Raw genomic sequence first — 26,897 nt, forward strand, 5'->3', positions numbered from 1 at the left:
TGTACAAAGCTTTCAACAACCAAGTAGACAATGAATTGGTCAGCTGCTTATTGAGTCATCTAGTGCCTTTGTTTGCCATGGGGCCATGAAGCCATGGTGCCACGGATGGAAACTAAGCATGGATCAAAACCCATGGGCTCCCTCTCACTAAGGCAGATCTAGCTCCTGCTGCTACTGAATTCTCTACTTCCAGGATCAGAGAATGACGTTGAGTATTTGACATGGCCTCAGTCTTGGAAAGACCTGCCAGTCAGCTAGTAGCAGGTCAGTTACATCAGATCCCTTAGTAAAATCAGTGATTCATACTTACCTGAAATGATACTCTGGAGACAGGTTTGCCTTCCTGCCCACAGTAACTCTGCAAACACTACCATCTAAGGACCTACAAAATGTCTGACCTACTCACAGATAAATGACATTTGCTCAGAGTAAAGGACTTATTTTACAGCAAAGGAAGTGTAATACCAGGCTCATGACTGTGTAGTTCACTAGTTTTAGCGTGTATTTCATCGCTCAGAAGCATCCACCTTGATAGAATAGTGGAATGGCCTGTAGAAGTCTCAGCTAAAGTGCCAGCAAAGGGACAACAGCTTGTGGGCTTGGGGTATAGTCCTTCCTGGTGTAATTGATCAGATAGATACATAGATGATAGATAGATAGATAGATAGATAGATTGTCAACCCATATGAAATAGGATTAACTCTGTTTCACCACAAATCCAAGTGACTCACAGATACAATTGCAGAATTTGAGACTCTCATCTCCACAAACTTAGTCTCTGCTAGTTTAGAGGTCTTAGATCTCAGGGCAGGAACTCTTCTGCCATAAGTTTCACTGAACTGGGGGCTACAACTGCCATCTGGCCACTTTGGGCTCCCTATGTCAGTGAACCTACAGGCAACAAAAGGAGTTCCTGTGCTGGAAGGCATGATCGATGATGATTCCCTTGAAGAATGAGGGCTGCTGCTACACGCAGGTGTGTCTATCTAGAACCCAGGGGATTCCCTGGGGCTTCTCTTGGTCTTCTCTTATTACTGAGTCTAATAATCTCTATTAACGGAAGTTGCATCAAGAATGATTAAATAAGACTAACAACTCAGGGCTGAAACCCCTCAGGGGTGAAGGTCTCTGTCACCACATGGGGCACGCAACTGAGCCAGATCAAAATGTTTGTCAAAGATAAGGAAAATCTAGAATGGGTGTTAAGGACACCGTGACTCACCAGTATCTGTGCTGCCCTGGGATCAGCTGCAGCCGCAAAGGCTATAGCTTGATTTGCTAACCTTCGTTAAGCCTTTTAAGGGATTGCAATGGGCCATTACCTTAAAGACCTGAACTTGTATTTTTTTCCTTATGGGAAAAGTAAGAACTTATTATCATATGGTTAATAAAGTCAGGATATCAGATCTGAGCAGCCCAAGAAAAGGATCATGACAGCCTCTCCTTCCCTCTTCTTTGGGCTGCGTGTGAAATGACAGCTACCCTGTTGCCATCATCACTCATACCCTCAGACTCTGTCACAATGCTTACCGTCATCGAGGGAAGAATCAAGGTGTTTCTATGAAACCAGTCCAAACAGTATTTCATGGTAAAGCATAACTAGGGAAGCACAGATCAGGGGAGGGTGAATACGGGAAGCTGGGAGTAATTCAAGAACCAGTTCTTGATTCCAACGTTGGTTCTAAGAAAAGCAAGAAGAGCCTGCACGTGCTGCCCTGAGGGTATAAACTGGCTCAAAGTCTGGAACGTCCTTGATGTGCAGTGGGGCAGATGCTTGCTCACCAAGTTTTCTCCAAGAAATGCAGTCACTGAGGGAAGAACAGACCTCTTGTTAACAAGATCAGCTGCCTTAGAACCAGGAGGCAGAATAAAGAAAATGAGAAGACCGTTGCACAGTTTGTGTTAAATAAGAACTCAAATGTTTTGTGTGGATATGCATATACACAGAGCCGCACCCCCCCACACAGACATCAATGAGTGCTTGAAATCTGAATTGAAGAAGAGGACAGACTAGAGCTTTGTTCAGGATTGGAATGTCTCCACTGATAAACCACTGGATTGAGATTCAGATAGCCATGGAAAGGACTGTTCTTGGGACTCAGTAAAGACAATAAACCCAGAGTCCAGATTAATTCAGTCTATGTGACAAGTCAAGATTCAGTGACCTCAGCTGGGTGTCTGTAAAGGATCTCCCTACACAGCACCCCCACAGTTTTTGCTTAGGTAGTAGGCTAGTTGTGTATTCAAAATACAAAGATGTGTGATGAGCTATGGGAGGACTCAATAAATACTTATGGAATGAAGAGCAGTTGCTACAAGATTTTAGGGCAATGCTAGAAAATACCTCTGAATTTATAAAGGTTCAAATAAACAACATTATCAGGTTATTAGTTTCTAGTAATTGTAAAACTAATTATTTGGAAAAGATGACTTAAATGCTGCATTAACAGTACATTGTTAGGGGTCTCCAGAGAAACAAAACCAAAAGGATATGTGTGTGTGTGTGTGTGTGTGTGTGTGTGTGCATGTGTGTGTGTGAGAGAGAGACAGAGATAGAGAGAGAGAGAGAGGAGATAATTCTTTTAAGGAATTGGCTCACACAACTGTGGAGATACAAGTTCAAAATCTGCGGGGCAGGCTGGCAGGGTAGAGACCCATGGGAGAATTGCAGTTTGAGTCCAAAGGCAGTCTGTTGGCAAAATTTCTTTTTTATCAGAGGGTATATGTCCTTTTTATTTGTAAGGCCTTCAACTGATTGGACGAGGCCCACCCCCATTAGGGAGAGTAGTATGCTTTACTCAAAGCCTATTAATTTAAATGTTAATCTCATCCAAAATACCTTCGTGAAAACATCTACAACAATGTTTGACCAAATATATGGATTCTGTGACCTAGACAAGTGGACACATGAAATTAACCATCACCAATAATAAGTGAATATTCAAGCATATTTAATTGGATTATAGTTATTTCTTTACATTGAGACAATGAATGTATTTGTTGAGTTCGCAAGACAAATGTTTTGACTTGGTTGTTAAAGAGCACATTTAATATACATAAAAGTAATTTGTTGTCTGTGAACTCCAAAGCAGTATCTGGCCCTAAGTGTGGTCAGTTAACACTTAAAGTTTTGTGGTATGGTGGGTTTAGAAGGTGGCCAATTTGTCTTGTTTTCCTAGGACTCTCTCAGTTTGGGTGCTAAAACTCCACTCCCTCAGAGACTCCTCAGGACACCAGTCACCATAGGGTGCTGTGCTTAAAACTTCTTTACTTCCCAAAAGGAACAAGGGTTTAGGGGTGGCTTGTGCTGGCCACATAAAATAATTTACATTTAAACATGTGTGAATTACTTTAGCATGCTTCCTCCTTGAGAAGAATCTTAAAACAAGCAAAGAGGACCAGCAATGGGACATTGCCCTGGGTGACTTTATCATGTGCTGTGGCTAACTGGGGACTTCACCAAGGACAGTCTTGGTGAGTTCTCATCCAAAACAAGATTTAAGCTCACTGTTTGTTTCTGCGGCTCTGAGAAAAGATGGCTGTCCTAGTAGTGGGCACTAAATCAGGTCCATGATTGGTTCTGCCCTCGTCTAGGTCACAGGAGCACCCGTGACAACACAGGAGTGGGTCTACCAGGTGGCCAGAGCCTTCCCGCACAGCCACACCATTCCACCTTGGCAAAGGTACACTCTGTCACCCGCACACGATATTTGATTGCTTCCTGGATCCACAGGCTTGAACGGTATGTAGAAAAATGTTCAAGATTCTAGAAATTATTGTGGGCTATAGGCTAGAGCCATGGAGTTCGTGAATTTAGGGAAAGTAGTTGACAGGGGAGATGGAAGGATGCTGGCTCCTCATTGATCTCCCTCTTCCAAGTACCCTGCACAACTTCCCTTTTATTTACTTACTTTGCATTCTGGGTGTACACACCAGGTTTTGCTTAATGAAAATATTCTCTATCTTGCTAGGGTGTTTGAAAAGACCAAAAATATGAGATTCAGAGTATTTATAACATTTACCCATACAGATATGATTATGAATATTTTAAACCATTTGAGGGCTGAAATGACCCCATTATGCAATATCTTATACATATAAATATTTCTTTTTCTTTCATTTCTAAATACAGCATTCCTCCCCTCCCTTTTTTACACTTTAAGGCTGAGGACTTGGTCAGATTCCAGCTCTGCTGTTTTCTAGCTTTGTGACTGTGACAAGTAGATTTGAGCTACTTGAGCCTCTGTTTCCAGGCGTATAACATGAGTGTAAAAATCCTGACGTTTTGAGTTCTGGGAGGATGAAAGGAAGTAATGTACATAAAGTGCCTGGCATGTAGTTGCTTGATAAATGGTAGCTAGTGTTCTACTAAAGTGACCATGAAGCTTCACAATGGAGCCCTTGCGTACCTCTCCAGTCTAGTTTCTCACGCCCCCCTTATAGTGCACCCCATTCTGGATTGACTATCTCTACAAGTTCTGCCAGGAACGTAACAGACCTCCAGGACAAAGAAATTAAGGAGTTTTCTGAGCTTTTTACCATGTGTCTAGGAAGGGTGGCCACGGACGCTCGAAGTACGAATTTATAATGCCATTCTGCACAAAAATCTCTTTGCTTTGAATACACTATTCTCATCTGCCTGTGGTCCCATTTCTCATCTTGTTCAGCAGATGAATTGCTAGTGTTCCCCCAAGCTTCAACTTAGGAGTCACCTCCTTATCCCATACTCCTCCCATCGAGACTAGGGGCCCCTCCTCTGCATCCTACCACAGAACCCATGGGAAGTCACTGCAAATGCATGCTTTCACATTTTACCCCTCACAAGACCAATTTAGCAAACACATTTCATGGCGTCTGTATGACCACAGGCTATTCTAAGAGGCTCTCCCTACTCACAACCCCTGGATGGCCATGTTTGCATAGTGTGACCCTCCAGGCCACTCCACCGACCCCCTCCAGTTGAAACTGGAATCGTTACGAGCCCCTGAGCCAAGGTCTGTGCTATGAATTATGATTCATGACTTGTCACGTAAGGCAGTGGATTCAGTCCTATTTGTACATCAGCATCACCAGCAGAACTTTAAAGCAAATGCGCATGCTATGCATTACATCTCTAAAGATTCTGATTCAGTGGGCCTAGGGTGGACCCATGCACTGTACTGTTTTTTAAGCCCTTTAGGTTGTTCTGAGAAGCGTCCAGGACCAAAGACTCTCTGGGCTAGCATAGAAAGAAGAGCTGGTCTAATTAGATTCTATTGCAAATTTGAATGAAGAAAAATGGAATGAACTTTATAATGAGCAGTGCAATGGAAAGTGACAGAATTTAATTGGACTGAGCAGGGTTATGCAATGTCAAAGGGACTTGTCATCTGAAGTTACCAAGGAGCAGAGCACATGTGGATAGTGAAGAAGTTGGTCGTTACAGAGGAGAGCAGAGCTGATATGCAGAGAGAAGCCGGCACCACAAGAGAATGAAAGACAAAGAGAAGGAATATCACAGGGAACAACAGGAGTAGACAAAGAGATGGAACAGAGGTGGAGAAAGAGAGAGGACTGGGAGAGACAAACGGACAGAGAGAGCGTGTGTGAGTGAGAGAGAAGCCCCTTTCAGAATGGCTGCCATCAGCTTACTCCCCCAAACTAGAAACCTCTGTGGATTTCTCACTCATTGACATCCAATCTCTGCCTCAAAAACAATCTCTGAAGTGGCTTTTTCCCTTCTCATCCTGTTGCCACTGCCTTATTCCCAGCCATCATGAACACCTGCTGAGACTACGGCAAAACCCTCAACCTGGCCTCTCTCCCTCTAAAACCCACCCGCCTGGGTCTATTCTCAACACTATGGCTATTCACCCCACCTCTTCCTCTCTGTATGAAACCACAGGCCTTCCTGATCTGGCCAACCTGACTTGCCACCTCTACGAGGACCACCCCGCCCCCGAAGATCTCATACCCCTTCCGAGCAGATCAGCCCCTCGTCTTTGTACATGCGGTTCCCTCTTTTGTTTGTAGCAATCTCACACTCGGCCTTCAAAACCTAGCTCAAAAATCACCTCCCTGGTGTCTTTTCGCCTCCTTCAGACATGGTTAGCTTATTACAAAGCTCCTACTTTCCCCATTAGACCGCAAGCTCTTTGAAGACAAGGACTCTTTCCCACTGATCTCAGAGGCACTCAGTAGGTGTGTTGTCAGTGAATTTGAGGAGTGGCGTGTAATAGGTGAGCAACAGCTACAGAACCGGGGCGTCCCGGGCGGGTGGGCCAGCCCTGGGTAGGTCTCTGCATCCCCACACTCTGCTCCCAGATTGTCAGTGTCTTGTCTTCGGCCACGTTTATATCCACAGATCCTCTACAGGCTCCAATCAGGTTTTTCCCAAAGCTCCATGGAAACCTCAGCAGAGGCTTCTGGAGGTGATGGTTGTGGGCTGCAAAGACGACAGATGGGCTGAAGCAGCCACTCGTCCATGTAGGTATTTGAACTGCCCAGATGCACATAAGAACAATCTCCTTCCTTTTTATTTGGAATCCTAAGAAAATGCCTAGATATGAAAACTTAATTTTGAAAAGGGAGAAGACAGAAATGTGAATTAACTTATTCTCCATGACCTGAACCACTTATAGCCTCCAACAAAGCTTGCGGGGGGAAACTCTGAGTACAATCGGTGTTGAAACTATCCTCCTGATGCAGAAATGAATATACATAGAGCAATTTCTGACCAGCAAATTTTGTATAAATATGTAAAATCTGTTTTGCATATTTTGTCCCTGTTGACAGTGATGACCAACGGAACAAGATTTTCGCTCGCTAGAGGAAATGCAGTAGCATGCATCAGGAAAATTAACTTGGAAATTTCTAGAGGATAAGCATGATTTTGGGGCCTAGTGAATGTCAATTCGAGAATTCTCATGAGTCCTAGTTCTTCCACTGGCTGAAAAAAAAACAACCTTAAAATCTTGAATTATGTGCTAAACATTTTCATTTTGCTCATAACTCCCTTGAGTCGCTTGGCATTTAATGGAAAATGAGTAGGAAGGGGAAGATCTCTGCCAGCTGAAAGGACAGAGACTAGTCTGGGCAGAGTGTTTTGTAGGGTGCAGATCTGAGTGTAAGCCAACTATTTTAAAAGCCTTCGTTCTTGTATGCTAGCACATGACCTCTCCAGAAGGGTGAGGAGATGCCAGAGGTACATATTTACCATCTGGAGTGAACCATGCAATTCATCTAGAAACCTGCATCACCATGAACTTGAAATTAATCACAGTGATGAATAAGGAGAGCATGCTGGGTCAGAAAGGTCAGTTTCATTTGATAAGAAAGGAACACGTGGCCTAGCTGGCAATGTGCTGACATTCATTACCTTCAGGAAAACTCTACACAGCCTCTCCCTCTGGAGAGGACTCCTGGGAAAGAAAAGGGCTCCCTCTGAGGCCATAAAAATGAGAACCCCTTCAAAGCCATTGGCTTTTGATGGTGTCCAGAATCACAAAGATCAGGGGCACCTGGGTGGCTCAGTTGGTTGAGCATCTGACTTTAGCTCAGGTCATGATCTCCCGGTTTGTGGGTTCAAGCCCCGTGTCTGGCTCTGTGCTGACAGCTCAGAGCCTGAAGCCTGCTTCGGATTCTGTTTCCCTCTCTCTTTGCCTCTCTCTCTCTCAAAAATAAATAAATATTTTTTTTTAATTTTAAAAAAGAATCACGATGATCATAACTCCATCCGATGTTGCTCTTTTTTGTCCTGAAAGGGAAAACATCTCTCCATCCACGCCTATGAGGTTTCCTGTGTTTGCTCAAATCATGTCAGAAATAGAACATCTAGTTAGTAATCAAGCACCAGTTGGAGCTGTTTACTACTGAACGCATGGTTTTAATTTTGAAACTCTCACTCCATTGTTCTTTAGCACTGTGAAGGGCTTAGAACTCAACTAACTACATCTCCCACTTTGGCTTGGGAAACCAAGAACAGATCTGGCTTCAACTCCAAGCAGGCTAGAGCCAATTTTGTTGGGTTTTGGTTGCTGCTGTTACTTGTTTTTGAAAGAGACGTGGACAGAAAAGAGCAGCCACGGGGATGGTGTTTGAAGTCTGCTTTTGGTGTTTGGGGAAATAGGCACCTATCGCTATAAAAGGCATTTCCTTCCAAATGTCAAAGAATTCTTCACTGTTTCAACTTAGCTCTCGAAACTGAAATGTTTGGGGAGTCGAAATCTGTTAAGCAATCAGAATTCAGTGGGTAAGAGAAGAAATGAAGTCATCCAACAGAATTCCTTGCTTAATGAGACTATAATCCATAGTTTTCTCTTGAAGCGATGCAGCCTAGAAATCGGTTTTGTGGATGAGTCTAAGTTCTTGTACTTTTCTGCTTCTATGTCTTAGAAACCCTCATTCCCAAATTTTACTCTCATGTCCCTGAAGGTGACTTTTTTTTTTTTTAATTTTTTTTTTTCAACGTTTTTTATTTATTTTTGGGACAGAGAGAGACAGAGCATGAACGGGGGAGGGGCAGAGAGAGAGGGAGACACAGAATCGGAAACAGGCTCCAGGCTCTGAGCCATCAGCCCAGAGCCTGACGCGGGGCTCGAACTCACGGACCGCGAGATCGTGACCTGGCTGAAGTCGGACGCTTAACCGACTGCGCCATCCAGGCGCCCCCCTGAAGGTGACTTTTGAATCTGTGTGCGCCGAGGAAATGACATCAAACAGAGATGGGTTAAAATCACCACTTTGCCTAAGTTACTTGGACCCTCTCACTCTCTGTCTCCTCATCTATAATATGCAGATAGTGATAACTATCTTGCAGGGATTATTTTAAGACCAAATGAGATAATGCTATGTTCCCTATTTGGATAACATACACAACTCCTTTAAAGTAAAATGATTATGTAAAATTCACTGTTTACTTAAATTATTTTTATCATAATGTTACTTAAGTGTGCACATATAAAACTAGACAAAAATTCGTTAAGACATACACCCACCTCTACTTTCCAACACGTACAACACAAATTTTTAAAGTCAAATTATAATGAAAATATAATCTCTAAAATTCAAATAAACAACATAAATTCAATAGAATGGATGTTTCACTGAAATTAAATGCATTGACAATGTGAATTTGACATAGTTATGCAAAGGTCCGTTTGGGTTCAGTGAGGCTAACGATATCCAGTTCCGTGGCATAAGTGTCCCAGGAGCTCAGCTCCTGGAGAGCTCTCTTGGCCTGTTTGCCATGACATGATGGGTTGTAGGGCCCTTGTCCATCTTTGTCTGAGACGATTGCTTGGGCTAAAGAGTGGTCTCATTTACCCAGCTACGTACAATCCCAGACAGGGTCACAGGGGACCCTAACGGGCCAAGTTCAGCCAGAGGGAGCCTTCATTTTGTTGCTCAGCTGTGAACAGTCTCATAGATACCCATTCTTGAGCGGGCTTAAGAAACCCACTGAAAAGTCTTCAACAGAGGGGCTATATGTTAACTTTATCTTTTAGGAGATTCACTTTGGCAAAAGTTTTAAGGACGGGTTGGAGTGGCTGAGAACGAAGTTAGGGGAGGACAACTGGGCCATAGAAATCCTCCAAATTCATGAGTTTGACATTCAAAACACCACAACGCTCACTGCTCGCTGGCTTTATCTTCTACTTGCTAATATGGAGCTTTAGCTTCTGCTGATGTGCCTTGCTTTACCTTGCCCGAACACAGTGTTTTCTTGTCTATTCACTTTATACTGACACATTTCTCTTCACTTATGATGTCTTTTCCAAGCCCTTCTCAAAAATCTCAGGGCAGCTGGGTGGCTCAGTTGGTTAAGCGTCTGACTCTTGATCTCAGTTCAGGTCTTGATCTCAGGGTTGTGAGTTCAAGCTCCACATTGGGCTCCATGCTGGGTGTGATGCTTACTTAAAAAAAAAAAAATCCCAACCACCATTTAGGGTTTATCTCCACCCAGCCTTCCTTGGTTTGTTCAAATTACCCGATACAAGTCGCAAATTACCTGTTTTGAGGTATTTTTGTTCAATGTTAACATTTGTCTCTTCCAGCAATTGGGATCAAATTTGATGGCAGGGACATGTCTTGACCAAGTTGACTTTCCACCTGGTTTTAACTTAATGCAGCTCATTGTTTCTGCTGGTTCTCAGTAATTTACTGAATTAATAGATGAATAAATAAACCACCCGCTGACTTATCTTACAGACACCTGTATTCAGGTATAAGGAAATTATTTAGTAACAGCTTAAAATGTATTCAAACTGGATGTTTTACATCAAGTTCATAATGAAACATGAGAGTTCAAGATATACAAGCTTGTCAGAGATCTGTAAATGAGATTTATTTAATGAGTTATTATGCAAAAGAACATATAGAGGAATGAAAAGCCCCAGAAAATGAGTGATGTAGAAACATGCTTGGAAGAATAACAGTTTACTGATTTATGAGAAAAGTAAAAATAGAAGTGAACAGTGAAAAGTCTGAAATAATCTTTTCCCCATATGTTTTGTTTCATGTTTGTTTTGCTTCTGACTGTGAAAAAAACAAAGTTGCAGATGAAAGATGGCACTTTTAGTTGGTAGGAACAGGGTACTAGTTAGCAACATATTGAAACTGTATAAAGCAGTAAGTTAAAAAAAAATTAGAAATCTGGGACCTACAGACAAGGGTGGAACCATACTTTAAACTGTAAGTTTAAAAAAAGTTAAAAAGGAGGTGCACCTGGATGGTTCAGTCAGTTAGGCGTCTGACTTCGGCTCAGGTCGTGATGTCGTGGTTCATGGGTTCGATCTCACGTCAGGCTCTGTGCTGACAGCTCGGAGCCTGGAGCCTGCTTGGGATTCTGTGTCTCCCTCTCTCTCCACCCCTCCTTCCACTTGCACTCTATCTCTCAAAAATGAATAAATTAAAAAAAAAATTTTTTTAAGTTAAAAAGGAGCCAAGTTGTGATGAAAAGAGCTGTTTGAAACATTATTTTTTTTTGAATTTTTGTCCTATCTTGTATCAAATTTTCAAAGTAGAGGAAAAAGTAATTGACTTAGTTTGGTAATTTTTAAAATAGAACAGTTTGTACTGATGAGATCATAATCCAAATGCTCCCTGATGCAGCTGTTGTCACTGGGGAGAAACCTCACCAACTGTTCATCATTTTTATTTTCTTACACCTATTAAGGTACCTTTCAAAAACAAGGCATTTAATAAGTGTTTGGTGAATGAGCGAGTGAATGAGTGACACATGAATAATTAACAACGTGCAAAGCAGTCACCTGGTGACGGCTCTTTATTCTCAAAGGAGCAATCTTCATAGGCCCATGCTTGAAAATGCAATTTTTTAAGGGACAGAAAACGGCATGGCATCTTAGATTGTCTTAATCTTGGTTCTAGACCCCTGGCACAAATATGTCCCCAGTTCTGGTCTCTATCTGCATTCCTCTGACCTGGAATTCTCAGTCTTCTCGTGGCCTCTCTGGCTGGGCTGTGGGATTTGCACCACCAGCTCCAGGTCTGACACCCAGCTATAATTTGCCCCTCGTTTGTCAATAGATTAAAATATTAGATTGGCGTGGGGGGAAAACGTAGTTCATGTAAAGTCAATACCTCGTTCTACTCACATCATTCACTGTGGCATTTCTTCCCCTTGCTATAGAACTTGAGCTTACCGGTCTTTAACTTTCAGAACTCAACCTTTTTCCCTTTTATTATACAACCATTTCATGTTGGCTCTTTTCCCAGTGTGCTGGCACTTCCTCAGTCCTCCATGAAATGTTAAAGAGTAACAGATGTAACCCTGCAAAACGTCAACCAATTCAGCGAGTTCACTGTGAAGTAAGTCACACTCCTTGTAACTTTGAATACAGCTTCTTTAAAAACAATCTACTGTCTGTTTCCCGTTCTCTTTCTGGGTTCTCTGTCCTTATTTCTAGTCCATAGTGTGGTACTATATTGATACTCTACCAATCAGGCAAAAACTGGCTGCTTCTGATAGAAGTTCAACTCCCAAGTTGCTTAAGGAAAAAAAAAAGGAACTAGGTGTCCGAGGCTAACTGGGAGGTCCAGGGGTCCAGGGTTATGGATACAACTAGAAGCGGGGACACATGTTGTCTTTATTCAGTAACATCTTCCATAGATAGAAGAGGCCACTGAAAGTGGCTTACATGGTCCTTACCACTCAGCATTCCAAAGAGAGAGCCAGAGAGATTGAGTGCCCTGACTGGGGTCCCACCATGGGCCCAAGAGCCTGGGTCACAATGAGGAATAAAACATTGCTGGATGGAGACTTCTATGTTCTTCACAACAAAGCCCAAAGTGAAATCGGAATCTGGCAGCCATTCTGGATAGTTCTAGTCTCCCACCCTCAAATATTACAAAAAATCTACTTTGAGAGTCTGAATTACATATACAGTTGAGCTTAAAACGAAATATACCTAGGAACAAGGTAGACTCTCCAATTAGTATAAAAACCAAAGTCTCAGGGTGAGAAACCACGCATTTCAGCTGTGCTTTTGAATAAACTCAATCAGGTGAATAAGCAAGGCTGAAACAATAGCCCTTTCTGAGCCAGAGTTTACACAATACAGTTCACAGCAAAGGTGATAAACTCTCCAGAGAGGAGGACTCTCCAGGACTTTTCCTCTGTGTTGGCCTTGGCTTGTCAAGGTATTCTCTGTAGTAACCTGACCTTGAGTTTTGCACAGGCATCATTTATAAGAGTTAAGTACCTTCCACCAGACAACATTTACTCTATTGGCTATCTCCAAAGAAAAGAGCAGCACTGTACTGGAACCTTCCATTTAAGGAATCAAGTAGGGCATGGGTGCAGCCAACTAACACAGATTCGGTGCTCGGTCAGTTTTGCTAGAGGAGACAACGATGTCAGTGTAGTTCTTAATACTTGGCCATTTGCCTTAAATAGAGTGTTAGGTTCCCTATCTAAGTATTCTGCCCTTTGCCGGGAAGATGAGTTGACTGGATGACTAATTGTTTTTTTTTTCCCTTTGCCAACCACTGTATGTGATCCATTGTTATCATCGTTAAGCAACATCCAGTGGCTTTCTCTGGGAATGGCATACAAAGTTAGAAATACACGGGGAATACAGACTTCCCCTATGATGTCAGCTTTTATTTTAGTTTAAACATTTTGAAAGGATGTCCCAAGTAAGCCAGACATCTTGTTTACAATGAGGTAGTATTGCAGAGTGTGGGCAAGACGACAATGCGCTTCTGGTCCAAGTTACCACTATGCAATCACGTCAAGTTTCACGTTACATCTGATACGACCACACATGACCAGCTTTTCCACCCCGAGAGAATCTGCAGATTGAATGTGGCTGAAAAGGGAGTTTGAAAGGATAGCTTTTCAGTACATTACCACGGATGTCAGGATTTGAGAATGGATGTTATTTTGTGTAATGAATGATTATTAATCATTTATATCATAACAACATTTGTTAAAGATTAATACTTCTCTTGTGATTTCCTTGCAAATTTTTCTACTCCCTGTAGCAAATAAGGTAGTGAATGCAGAGACCTTGCCTTTATATAAAAAGTGAATTGGGTTATTAGAGAACATTCTCTGAAAAAAGCAGCCAGTCAACCAGCCAATAAGCAGTAGTGGCTCTAGAATTTCCAAAAAGAGGATTTAAAAGTGGTCACTTATCTGGAGGGGACAACGAGAGGACTTGTCTCGAAGGTGCATTTGTGTAACAAGTACACCACCTTTACTCTGATGATATATCTTGGGGAGTGCTATGGAAAGTGTTATGGAAAGGCAAGAGATCCTTGATACCTTGGCATTACCACTCTGTGTAAACTTGACAACCCTAAATAAATACAGTGCAGAGAAAGGTTTTATCTCAATTGACCAAATTCCTGGCTCAGATCTCACCTAGATATGAATCTAACAATGTCACCATTCAGGTATTCGAGTTAAGCAAAACCAGGAATAAATCTCTGTAATCGTTTGACCTAAGTATTATTGTTCACATTCCCCTCTCCTTCCCCCTACATCCATCCTGGTGTAAAGCACTATCCCATACCCTTGCCAGAGCCACAGAGCAAGTTCATGGGGCCTAGTTTATTAATTCTGTAAACACCATGATATGTCAGGGTCAAGGCCATTACACAATCCCGAATGAGAAAAGCCTAGAGAATACCATTCATCTGTTTTACATGTGAAGGAAACTCAGAAGCCTTCATTTTTCATCTCCCTGCCAGTTGGCTTCCCTGTGAGAAGAGTACCCTCTGGTGCTCAGTTAAGGTTCTAGCCTTCAAACTAAGGAAAAGAAAACCTTTACAACTTGACCAATATAGACAGCTTTATGTGATAGGACTGGCTGTCCTTAAAATAGCACTTTTCCATTAAAAACTGTGTTGTTAGTTTTGTGTTAGACTTTCCCCCTTTGCTCTAATAGAGTATAAAACTAAGCAGGAACTTGGTAGTCCACACAGAAGGATCGACCCAGGCAGTAGCCGAAAAGGTAAGACATGCATTTATTGCCCCCTCATCAGCAACGATTTGAGAAGTCGAACAATTCTTCAGAGAAAGAAGATAGCAATTCTTCACTTTTTACAAAATTTTTTCAAATGTTTATTTTTTTTGAGACAGAGAAAGACAGCGTGAGTCGGGGAGGGGCAGAGAGAGGGAGACACAGAATCTGAAGCAGGCTCCAGGCTCTAAGCTGTCAGCACACAGCCCGACTCGGGGCTCAAACCCACGAACCGTGACATCATGACCTGAGCCGGTCAGGCACTTAACTGACTAAGCAACCCCGGAGCCCCAACAATTCTTCATTTTTGACTGCACAGTCCTTGATAATTTCTATATATGTAAGAAAGAATGATTCACCCTTCCAATGACATTTTTTTCACAAATCATTTATTTGTTACAGGTGGTTATTTGCTTTGGGGATTTTTTTTTTTTCTTGTATCAAGGATTTCCAAGCTGGTGAAGATCTTATAGAGGCTTTTTCCGTAGAGATGAGTAATAAAAACCCTCAGAGTTTCCAGACAGGGATACTAGTATGAAATGTGGGTGATAAAACTGAACATGAGCCTATTGTTCCAACCAGTTAAGTCTGCATTGGCTTGCCTCATCCTTTTAAGAAGATCAAACTGATGAAATGAGGAGAGAAAAGGAAGTAGTTGTTGTGGTTTACGGCTTCCAAAATATTTGCATTCATCCTGTCTTGATATATAGAGTAATGTCTGCCTTGGTTCTCCTCTGTTTCCCCCTTCTCTTTCTCTTCTTTTTTGGGGGAGGTCATGGAGCTAGTGTGTACCATGGTTAGAGTTAGGAAACAAAGCTTTATTTTTATTTTATTATTTATTTATTTATTTATTTATTTATTTATTTATTTTATTTGAAAGAGAGAAGGGGGGAGAGATGGAGAGAGAAAGAGAGAGACTCTTAGGCTCTAAGCTCAGTGTGGAGCCAGACGCAGGGCTTGATCTCATGACCCTGGGGTCATGACCTGAGCCGAAATCGAGAGTTGGACGCTCAATGGACTGAGCCACCCAGGCTCCCCGGAAATACTGCTTTAGAACAGAGAAAGCGCACCAGTAGCATTCACGTCTACAGATCTGCATTATCTGTTCGGAACAGTGTAAGTCTACACTGTGCTTTGTGAGATATACATAGAGGGGTCTACATTTTAAAAATTATGCCAAAATTGAGATTCCATTTTCCCTAAAAGTCTTGATTTGCAGCTCCTCCTGAAAGGTTTTCCAGAGAAAAAAGATTTTCAGGTGCCTGTTAGAAAGGTTCTCCACAAGTCCATTAACTACCCGTTCCAGGAGGCCTTTGAATTTACAGCACTGGATTTAGGGCCATTCTTCATTGGATAACCTTCTGCTAATAGACAGACTACACAGCGCTGATGTTGAACTTCAGAGGGGTTCTATCCAAAACCCTATCAGCTCCAATCTTGCTTACCTACTTTGCTCCTTCAAACTATGAAATTAAATTTTATTTTGTCCCTTCCCACTCTTTTTATTCCACAGTAGCCCAGTAGAACAATGTTTGTAGCTCAGAGATGCTGCGCCTTGTAACATCTCCACCCACTTTTCCTCACAGTGATTCCAACATGGGAGAATCTGGGTCACAGGTATAGACGTACTGTGACTACTCAGAAGGGAGATACCGAAGTTCCCACCTAGGACCTTAAATGTCCCACAAAGCAGCTTAGCATTAGAAAAAAGCGTCCCTTTCTCTCATTGGATGAGGCCCTGCATAGAGGCTCATGTCCTGGGAACTGGAGCAGTTCAGACTTCAGTCCTCACTCATCCTCCCAACCGGGCTCCCTTGTGCAATGAACAAACAGAACAACTGTTCCTAAATGTCCTGGTACCAATTAACCTTGTTTATCATGACTTGCCCAAAGCATCTTTTGTTCAGGTTGTTTTCCTCACTCTCTGGAAGGCTGCCAGTCTTACCTTCTTTAGGCAGGTAGAACATCCTTGCCCTTTCCCCTGACCGAATACAATTCTTTAATTTTTCACTCTTTCTGTTAACCACATCTCCGTATTTTCGGACTTCTTCGGTTCATTTTAGCCTTTAACTTTTCTGAATTCCTGTGACATTTGTGCTTAGTATTGTAGGTCAACTGAGCACTTATAGTTTCGTATGCTTATTTTGTCTTCTCTGCCAATGTGATGTATCTTCAAGAAGATTCTGACCTAGAATCATTCTCATTGTGATAAGCACGCCGTAGCAGTTCAGTAAATATTTCATACTGAATTGAATGGATTTCCAAACAAGTATATAGCTCTGGCACTTAAAAGAGCATCTGGGGACTTCTGCTTTGAACATGATGGATTGAACAGGGATTAGGGTTGCCAGATAAAATCCAAGAAGACCCATTAAATTTGAATTTCAGGCATACTTATACTATAACTATGGGTCATACATATACTAAACAAGTACTTGCTGTTGATTTGACATTCAGATTTAACTGAGAGTCTTGTTTTATTAAATCTGGTAGCCCTTCCAGGGGTCGGTTTATCCTCCTCCCTTAACAGAAAAAGAAAAAATACACATACGAAACAATGGGTTTTCAGGCATTGGCAAACAGAAGCAGTGCAAGAGAATGATCCCTGGAAGAAGTGAAGAAATGAGACATCTTTCTGCTCCATCTTATTTTCTGGGGAACGTTTCCAGGACACAACACAGAAAACGGGAACTCAAACAGACCCTGGCAGTCTCCCAAGATGAGAAGACAGAGTTGAGAATTTGGGGAGACCAAGATGGCCAAAATTCACAGGGCAGAGCACCAGATAGGAGACTGCTGAACACTCCCCTTGATTCTTCAGTTACTGATCAGTGCATGTGTGTGAGAGAACTACCCACAGTTAGGGGAATAAAACCACTCGAGAGGAGTGGGGGGAACAACTTAGCTCACGCAGCGCTTAGTACATGCTGTCAACAGGCAGAGCGGGGAAATTGTCAAATTGAGTAAAAAAGCAAGACGAATTATTTGCTACCAATGGGAAGCCCACTTCGAATATAAAATAAATACGTTAAAATATCTGGAAACGAATATACCATTCTGACATGAATCAAAGAAAGCTGAAGTGGATATATAAATATCAAATGAAGTCGACTTCAGAGCAAAAAATATTTATCCCAGATAAAAAGGGTCATTTCATAATCATGAAGGGAAAAATCATCAATTGGGCAAGAGAATCCTAAATGTTTATGCACCTAAACATAAAGCCTCAGAATACATGAAACAAAATGTGACAGAACTGGAGGAAAATGTAGAATTATGGCTGAAGATTTTGACACTTCTCTGATAATAATAGCTGAAGAAATACGCTGAAAATCTGGAGTGAAATACAAGAGTTGAATACCACTATCAACCAACTTTACCTAATTGATATTGACAGAACACTCCTCCCAACAGCTACAGAGAACACATTCTTTTAAGTGAACCCTAAACATTGACCAAGATAGGCCATATTATGTCACTAAGAAAAGAATCAATAAATTTAAAATAACTCAAATTAAAAAAATTCTCTAACCACAATGGAATTAAGTTAAAATAAATAATAAAAAGATATCTAGAAAAGTCTCCAAATATTTGGAAACTAAGTGACACAGATCTAAAGCAAAACAAAACAAATGCATACATCATAGAAGAAATCACAGGGAAATGAGAAAGTATTTTGAACAAAATGACTGAGAATTAAACTATAATATATCAAAATTTGTGGGATACAGCTAAAGCAATGGGAAAGGGGAAACATCTATGTTTATCTTAGAAAAATCAATGACCTAAGCTTCTACCTTAAGACACACGAAAAAGAAAAGCAAATTGAAACCAAAGTTAGCAGAAGGAAATAATAAAGGCAAGAGCAGAAATCAATGAAGCAGAAAGCAGAAAAGCAATATAGAGAATCAATGAAACCTGAAGCTTGCTTTTTCAGATCAATAAAATTGATAAACTTCTAGTCAGATTGTCCTGGAAAAAAGAAAAGATACAAATTACCAATATCAGGATTGAGAGAGGTGACATTACTATAGATCATAATTAAAATAATAAGAAGAGAATATTTTTAACAACTTTATGCCTACAAATATAACAGATGAACAAACTCTTTGAATGATACAAACTAGGTATCCAGAACAGTTTTATGTCTAATACAGAAATTGAGAGAGTAGATCCTAAAAGTCCTCATTGCAAGAAAAAAAAATTGTAACTATTCATGGGGATGAATGTTAACCAAACTTATTGTGATGATCATTTAGCAATATATACAAATATCAAATCATTATGTTGTACACCTGAAACTAATATAATGCTATATGCCAGCTATACCTCAATAAGAAAAAAAGAAATTGAACTTGTGGAGTAAAAATTTTCCACTAAGAAAATTCCAGGGAGACATAGTTTTATTGGTGAATTCTTTCAAATTTTAGTAAGAAATAGGGGACACCTGCGTGGCTCAGTTGGTTAAACATCCAACTTCAGCTCAGGTCATGATCTATGGTTCAAATTTAAGGAAGAAATAATACAAACTCTACATAACCTCTTCTAGAAAATTGAAGAGGAGGAAACACTTCTTAACCTATTCTGAGACCAGTATTACTTTAATAACGAAATAAAACACAGACATTATAAGAAAAGAAAGTTATGGACCAATATCTCATAAAAATAGAGCTGAAAATCCTTGTAAAATAATAGCAAATTAAATCTGGCAATATATACAAAGGAATATACCTCACAACAAAATGGAGTTCATTCCAAGAATCTGAGACTAGTTTAACATTTGAAAATCAATGTAATTCGTCAGATTACCAGACTAAACAAGAAAAAAAAATATGGCCATATCAACAGATGCAAAAAAAAAACCCCTCTATTTCCACATTCATTCATGATAAAAATTATCAAAAGAAAAAAACAAAAACAAAAAAAAACCAAGGAATAGAAGTGAACTCCTTAACCTTATACCCTTAATATATTAAAGGGTATATTTGAAAAACTTACAGTTAATGTACTTAATGGTAAGAGACTGAATGCCTTCCTCCAAAGATCAAGAACAAGTCAAAGGTGTCTTCTCTCATCACTCCTATTTGACAATGCACTGGAAGAACTAGATAAGGTAATAAGACAAGAAAAAGAAATAAAGGACATACGGATTACAAAGGGGAAAAAAACAGTCTTTATTCACAGATAATGTGATTGTGTATGCTGACAATTCCAAAGAATCTACAAAAACATTCTGTAACTAATAGAGGAGTTTAGCAAGGTCACAGGATACACTGTCAGTATACAAAAATTAGTTGCAATGAACAACTGGAATTTGAAATTTTAAAAGCCATAAAAAGTAATTTGATATAAATCTAACAAAAACTGTTTAGGATTTTTATACAAAACATTAATGAAAAAAACCAAATAAGACTTATGTAAATGGAAAGATATACCACACTTTTTAATACTCCTTTCTTTCTTTCATTTCCTTCAATATGACCACAGTAAAAACCATACCAGTCATTCTTGAAGACTGAGGAGGGAGGAGGAGGTATGCAACAAAGACAGAACGTAATTTGATATAAATCATTAGCCATGTCATTAGATTGCACCAGCAGAGATTTTATACTGAGCCCCTTCATTCTTTGCAAGTTTTGTGCCATGTTTTCTTCTCTCTCCCACTCTCTCCTCCTCTTTAGCTCCCTTTGTATCTTTTTCTTTTCCTTCCTTTCTTCTTTTCTCTGCTATCGGCTCCACATTCCCAGTTTCTATTTGTCTTTAAATAGAGCATATTTAGCTGTCTTTTTCACTTTTTCTTACTATCCCAAGCAGCTTAACCAAATTCTTTTCCTAAGCAAAGATAGTCCTCTCCCTAAAATATTTGAGAGAGAGATGGAAAGATAACCTCCTCTACCCTCTTCAACTTGGTGTTTAGACAGAATTGATGTACATCAAATCATCATATAAACTTTATATAACCATTTATAAACCTATAAATGTGAGATATTATAACTATCAAGGGTAGTGACAACCTTAGTGAGAATGAAGTGCCTGGACAAGGCGAGTCTTCTGAAAAAGCCCTCCTCAGGACCGACGAAGGTAAAGGGGCACTCCTTCAGCCCTCTGTCAGTTCAGTAAATATTTCTTAAATAGCTGCTCTATGCCAGGCACTGTAATACAAAGAAAAATTACATTTAGGTCTGATGCTCTAAATATTCAATTCTGAGAAAGACCAACACATGAAAAATACATTAAATGGAATAGGGCAGTTAAGGGTTATTTAACTGACCAGAAGCATGGAATTTTTTTGGACAAGTCTATACTTCAAATATCCTAGCCTTCTGTTGGACCTCATTTTCTAATTTGTGACTCAGCAGAAACAGTCACCTTATGTACAATAGAAACAAGATGTTATAGAGCCACATAATTTGCTAAACGATTTGGAACTCTGTTGGCAATGTGGCCACCATCCTGACACACCCAGGACTTTTAAATGCATGGCTAACTGTCCATATGTTCCCAGGGAAAGCTGGAAAATCAGAGAATATGCCTCACCTTTAATTAATAGCCTTTACAATGAGCCTCTCTATTTTGGAACTTGTGTTTAGATCCTTCAACTAACTTCCTCAATAGGTTTCTGAGAAATTTATTACTTTTCTTGTACGAGCAGATAAGATTTTTAGCAAAGACAAATGGTCACAAATGTTTCTGGAGCCAGAGAGTCCTAAGTTTGACTCCAGAACCCGCACCTTACCATCTGATTACCGTTGACCAGGTAGGTCCTTGAGCCTCATTAAGCCTAATTTCTTTGTCAATTGGAAATAAGAATGATACTTAATACTATGGGGCATTTGACAATTGGGTAAATTATGCATGTAAATCTCAGCACTTTGTCTTGCATGCAGTTATAGCTGAAAAAGTCCTATTATTATTGGAAAGAATGTTGTCCTTTATAAATTGTAATGCTCCTGAGATGGCAGTAGAGGGAGCACAGTCATTGGAAACTGGACTTGAGCAAACTAAGAAGGTAGGTATTTAAAGTCTTTTGTATGAGAGACATTGTCCCTATTCTGATGGAGCTTGAGGAAACTGCATACAGATGAGCTGGTAAGATACACACCAGACTGCCTTGTCCCAGTTATCTTTGCTGTACCACTCATTTGAAGACTCAGTATGTCCTTCTGTATGCCCATGTGCCCTCTCTCCAACATCAAACTCTAACTCACACTGGTTTTCCTAGGACACGTTAGAGAAGCTTGGGCAGGACAGGGAAGGTGCTTCCACAAAAATGAAAACCAACAAATGTTTTATTCTTTGTACAAAAATTGGGAGAAGGTGGATCTGGGTTATAACTTGCAGCAGGGACAGTGATAACCCCTTCTCTTCTCTTGCTAACTCCTAAACAAGCAGCTCTACTTAGACATGGTAGAAAAAGCAGTCAAGAAGAACTGGCTGAATTCTCTCTGACTCTGATACACGCATGTGAACCTGCCCACCTCACCTGATCTCTCTTCATCTCCATTTGAAACCCCATCTATACAGTAGGAGAGAAGGGAAGGAGGAGGCTTAACCTAATAACTTTCGAAGTTCCTCACAACTTGGTTATTATTATTCTATTAATAGTAGCTATTGTTGAGTGTTTTCTCTCATCTCATTCCTTCTATTAGATCTTTGAATCTTCCCAGCAATTCCATGTGGGATATAATATCCCCATTTTTACAGAGAGTTTCGGGCTCAGAGACATTAGGTAGCTGATCTGACTTTGTACAGCTCGGAAGTGGCACAATCAGAACTAGAATCTATTTTTCTGCAAGTGTATAATCTTATATCTCCCTGTTAAGATGGGGCAAGAAAAAAATTAGAAGTGGGGCTTCTAAGTAGGACAATTGAGGCATCAATTATATGGGGGAGTGGAATCTGTGGTGGCCTTTGAGTTTGGTAAACTAGGGATTTCACTTTAGGGTGCTTTTGTTTGGTTTTCTTTCTCTTCCCCGGCTCTCTGGGAATGATGAAGCCAGGGTAGATGTAGGGCCAAAATACTGTGACGTGGCTATTTAGACTTGATTCTAAGAAAGAAGTAGACATCAAGAATCTGTTCTCAGAAGCCTGGCTCAGTTCATGAAACAGGAAGGCAAACAGAGGTTTAAGGCAGATGCTTTAACCAAGAAATAAAGCATTCATTTGGGCAGATTCCCTCATAATATACTACTGGGTAAACTGACTATGGTAGATAGGATATGGTGGGCAGAGGAGAGGTTTCAAAAATGTTGTCTTGTGGACTCCCGGGCGTAGGTCCTAAGACTTTTTTTTTTTTTAAGGAAATCTGAAAATAAAACTTTTTATAACAATAATGTTTTACTTTTTCACTCTGTTGACATTGGCACTGATGGTACCAAAGCAATGGTGGGTAATGCCAGTGCCTTAGCATGAACCAAGGCAGTGATGCCGTATTATTCTAGAAGTCATTGTACTCTTTAGCACCAAACACTTAAAAATGTTTAAATACCAGTTTGACTTAATAATGTTCTCAGTAAAGTGGGAAAATTAATTTTATTAAATTTTAAATTAATGTCTCCTTAATATTCTGTCATAGAATGAGAAGTACACATGTTAAGGCATGATGATCATCTCAAGGCAAAGCACTTGTGTGATTGTCATAGAACATCATTTCTACTTGGAAGAATGACTTGACAAGTGGTTGTTCAAACTAGGGTATTTGGAACACATTATCCTGAAAATGAACAAAGTGTGACCATCATTTCAGGGAAAACAATTGGCAATGTCTGTTTCCAATAATAAAATTAGAGTTCTCAAGCAAAAACTAGAATTTGGAAAACTTGTATCCTTGCTATGAACCTTACAACTTCCCAATACTTAAAAATACCTTTCCAGGGGCACCTGGGTGGCTCAGTCGGTTGAGCATCCGACTTCAGCTCAGGTCACGATCCCACAGTTTACGGGTTCGGAGCCTGTAACCTGCTTTGGATTCTGTGTTCCCTCTCTCTCTCTCTCTGCCCTTCCCCTACTTGTGCATGCACAGGCGCGTGCTTTCTCTCTCTCCCTCAAAAATAAATACTTTTCTAATGAGATCAGTGGTGGTATTAGCTAATATGATTTTGATTTGTATGATGAAGTGTGTCAGCATTTACAGGATGTGTAATTTAGTGGACTCATGTTTTCCAAATAACTAATGTGTGATATTACAAAATCATGTGTGAGTAAAGTTCTATTTGAACCAGAAGATATATTAACAGATTTTCACGTAACAGTATATGTAAAGTTGGTTGATAGAGTTTCACATCCCACAGTGCAACCAATCCTTAAAAAATTACCACTTGTTGAGTTTTGTGGCATCAAAGAAGGATATCCACCTTATCTGAAAAGGCTATTAAAATGCTGTTCCTTTTCCAATTACATAACTGTGCGAGTCCAGTTTTTCTTCAAATACATCAACCAAAACAATATCTTGCAAAAGATAAAATGCAAAAGCAGATATAAGAATCCAGCCGTCTTTTCTCAAGCCATACATTACAGATTTTCAAAATGTAAATCAATGCCACTCATTCTCACTAATTTTTGAAAGATTTTATTTTTTTTAAATATTTTTAAATGCTTATTTTATTTTGAGAGAGAGAGAGACAGAACAAGCAGGGGAAAGGCTGACGGGGGGGACAGAGGATCCGAAGCAGGCTCCGAGCTGACAGCAGTGAGCCAGATGTAGGGCTCGAACTCATGAACTGTGAAATCATGACCTGAGTTGAAGTCAGATGCTCAATGACTGAACCACCCAGGGATCCCTTAAAGATTTAATTTTAAGTAATCTCTACACCGAACATGGGGCTCAAACACACAACCCCGAGATCAACAAATTGCATGCTCCACTGACCGAGCCAGCCAGGTGCCCCCTCACTAATTTTTTTTTATATTGGAAATATACTTGTTTTTAATTTTAAAAACGTTTAACACAGGGGCCTGGGTGGCTCAGTCAGTTAAGAGTCTGACTCTTGTTTTCAGCTCAGGTCATGGTCTCATGGTTCATGGGATGGAGACACACATCTGGCTCTGCGCTGACTGCATAGAGCCTGTTTGGGATTCTCTCTCTCCCTCTTTCTCTGCCCTTCCCCCAATCTGAATAAATAAATAAATAAATAAATAAATAAATAAATAAATAAATATTTAAAAAAGTTTAACACATAATAGGTTTATTTCCCACGAATAAACATTTTAATTTTGTTCTCAGGTTAAATTTTAATACAGTAAATAGGAATTTAATACATAATAATAACACCGAAATTCTTTGGAGTTGTCAACAATTTTAAGAGGATAAGTGTGTCATAAGATCAGTTTGAAAGCTGCTGAGGGAGTCCTGGAGTGAGGTCCTTAAAAGGAAGAAGAGAACAAAGTCTGTTTTGTATAGCAGGCACTCAACAGTTGAATAAAGACACACAAAACCAGTATGACTAACAGTAAAAGGCAGGAAGTGAAAAGTGTTAAATGAGTGGTCTAGATCTGCGCTGTCCAATAGGATAGCCGCTAGCCACATGAGGCTATCCAAATGGAGACTAGCACTTGAAGTGTGCCTTGTCCAAATGGAGATTTCCTGAAAATGTCAATTGCACACCAGACTTTGGAGATTTAGTATGAAATAAGGAATGCAAAGTATCTCATTAATATTTTTATATTGAAAAATGTTGATATTCTGTATTATTGGATTATTTACATGCTTGAAATTAATTTTGCCTGTTCCTTTTACCTTTTTCAATGTGGCTACTAGAAAATTTAAACACGTGGCTTGCATTTCATTTTTTTCTTGGAAAGTGCTAGTTTGTATGAGAAGTGTGATGAGAATTCAGAGCAAGGGAAAATGGCTGTGAGATGGAGTCAACAGTGAAATCTTTACCAGGGACAGGATCTTAAAAAAAAAGAAGAAAAAAAAAAAAAAAAGGACAAACCAAAAAACAGACTCTCAACTATAGACAATAAGTTGATGGTTCCCAGAGGGGAGGTGGGTGCGGGGATGTGTGAATAGGTAAAGGGGTTGGAAGCACACTTACCTTGATGAGCACTGAGTAATATATGGACTCATCGAATTGCTTTATGGAACACCTGAAAGTAATATAACACTGTATGTTAATTACACTGGAATTAAAATTAAATGTTTAAAAATTTACACAAATTGGGGGAGGAAGCTGCCATTGAAAGGAGAATCAACGCTGAATCAATACAGAAATAGGAGAGGTTAATCTAGGGAGCAGAACAGACTAGTCTGCCTCAGATCTCAGGCTTCTGGGTAGGGAGTAGGGGGAGGAGGAGGGGGAGGGGAGTTTCCGGATAGGTTGGGACCAAACTGTACAGCACTTCGAGTACCAAGAATTTGGACTTTTTCCTAAAGGCAGTGACTGCTTCCCCAGAGCAAACCAGACTTTGCTCCTTAGCTTATTGGAATACCCTCAATTAGGCACTTTCTTCGGGTGCAGACAGAGTAGTAGAAGCTCCCAGAAACTGCCCAGGAAGCAAGCAGCCAAGACCAGGCCTACCTGATCAGAGTAGAGTGATGTAGAGAGTATGACTTTGGAGTTGACTGACTTTTTGTGTATGAGGGAGGGAGAGGGGCAGTGAATTTAAAGCACCTGATAATGTCACCTGGGAGAGGAGCATCTGGGGCAGTGCACATGTGTGATGGCTGGTCCAGGAGTGAGGAAGCAGGCCTTTTACTTTGGTGTATTGCTGTAGGCTCAGGCGTAAGCAAACCGAGTCATTCTTTCTGCCTTGTTCGGTCTATCTTCCTTTATTTCTGTCTTTATTTGCCTGAACGTTCATAGAACTCATGTGTGCTGAGGGTTACCATCTAGCCTGGAGAAGATGAAATAAAAAGACCACCAAGGAGGGAATGGAACCCCTGGCCTCTTATCCAGGCTCAGAAGCTAACTCATTGAATAACTCCTGTCACCTCTCTGGGCCTCAGTCTCTCCAGATACGAAAGAGGTGTTAGAATCAGATGAGACCAAAGCTCCCTCCAGCTCTGTGATTCTAGAATAGGCCCATGTCACAAAGGGAGAAAAGCATACCACGGTGACCAGGAACAGGGCTACCTGGCAAGTGGGAAGGAGAATCCTGGACTAGTGACGGCGGGCATGAGTGGCCCACACAGGAGCTGGCCCAAACCTTTGGGTGAGGTTGAATTCTTCCTAGTGAGCAGACCCTGCTGGAATTGGAGCACAGTGAAGTCTAGGAGTTTGATATTTCGGTCCTGGCACCCCTTCCATCCCAGGGGCTGGCTCACCAGGGTGAGTGTGGAGCCTCAAAGGAGGAAGCCAGGAAGCCAGGAATTTAGCTCCAGAGAAGTCTGCAGGGGTCTCAGATGTATGGGACCCCCCTGAGGAAAATGATTGCGCGTAACTCCACCTACTCACTCACCTCCCGACACCCTCAGACCACCTGCAGTCG

General features: G+C 40.6%; 1 protein-coding gene and 1 long non-coding RNA gene across 14 annotated transcripts in view; one reads left to right on the forward strand and one right to left on the reverse strand.

Annotated features, from left to right (window-relative positions):
- LOC132671543 (uncharacterized) overlaps positions 1–26,450 on the reverse strand; it is a 28,774-nt gene extending 2,324 nt beyond the window's left edge. Inside the window, exons 1-5 of one of the 2 annotated variants that reach the window (XR_009607139.2) lie at positions 26,081–26,450; positions 25,505–25,556; positions 20,483–20,620; positions 19,467–19,572; positions 1,531–1,808 (exon numbers count right to left, since the gene is read on the reverse strand). This is a non-coding gene — a long non-coding RNA (uncharacterized LOC132671543). Of the gene's footprint in view, positions 1–1,530; positions 1,809–14,854; positions 15,094–19,466; positions 19,573–20,482; positions 20,621–25,504; positions 25,557–26,080 lie in introns of those variants that run through there. The other variant, XR_009607140.2, reaches the window with a different exon arrangement.
- Positions 3,629–26,897, forward strand: part of STAT4 (signal transducer and activator of transcription 4) — a 114,566-nt gene continuing 91,297 nt past the window's right edge. For 2 of the 12 annotated variants that reach the window (XM_078451081.1, XM_078451067.1), the window contains exon 1: positions 3,629–3,742. The gene's annotated coding sequence lies outside the window, so the exon portion shown is untranslated. Of the gene's footprint in view, positions 3,743–5,171; positions 5,586–6,122; positions 6,219–6,343; positions 6,466–11,715; positions 11,809–26,536; positions 26,622–26,646; positions 26,738–26,897 lie in introns of those variants that run through there. The other 10 variants (XM_078451071.2, XM_078451072.2, XM_078451073.2 and 7 more) reach the window with 10 other exon arrangements.

The sequence above is a fragment of the Panthera onca genome, chromosome C1 (genome assembly GCF_046562875.1).
Source record: "Panthera onca isolate mPanOnc1 chromosome C1, mPanOnc1 haplotype 2, whole genome shotgun sequence".
Lineage (NCBI taxonomy): Eukaryota > Metazoa > Chordata > Mammalia > Carnivora > Felidae > Panthera > Panthera onca.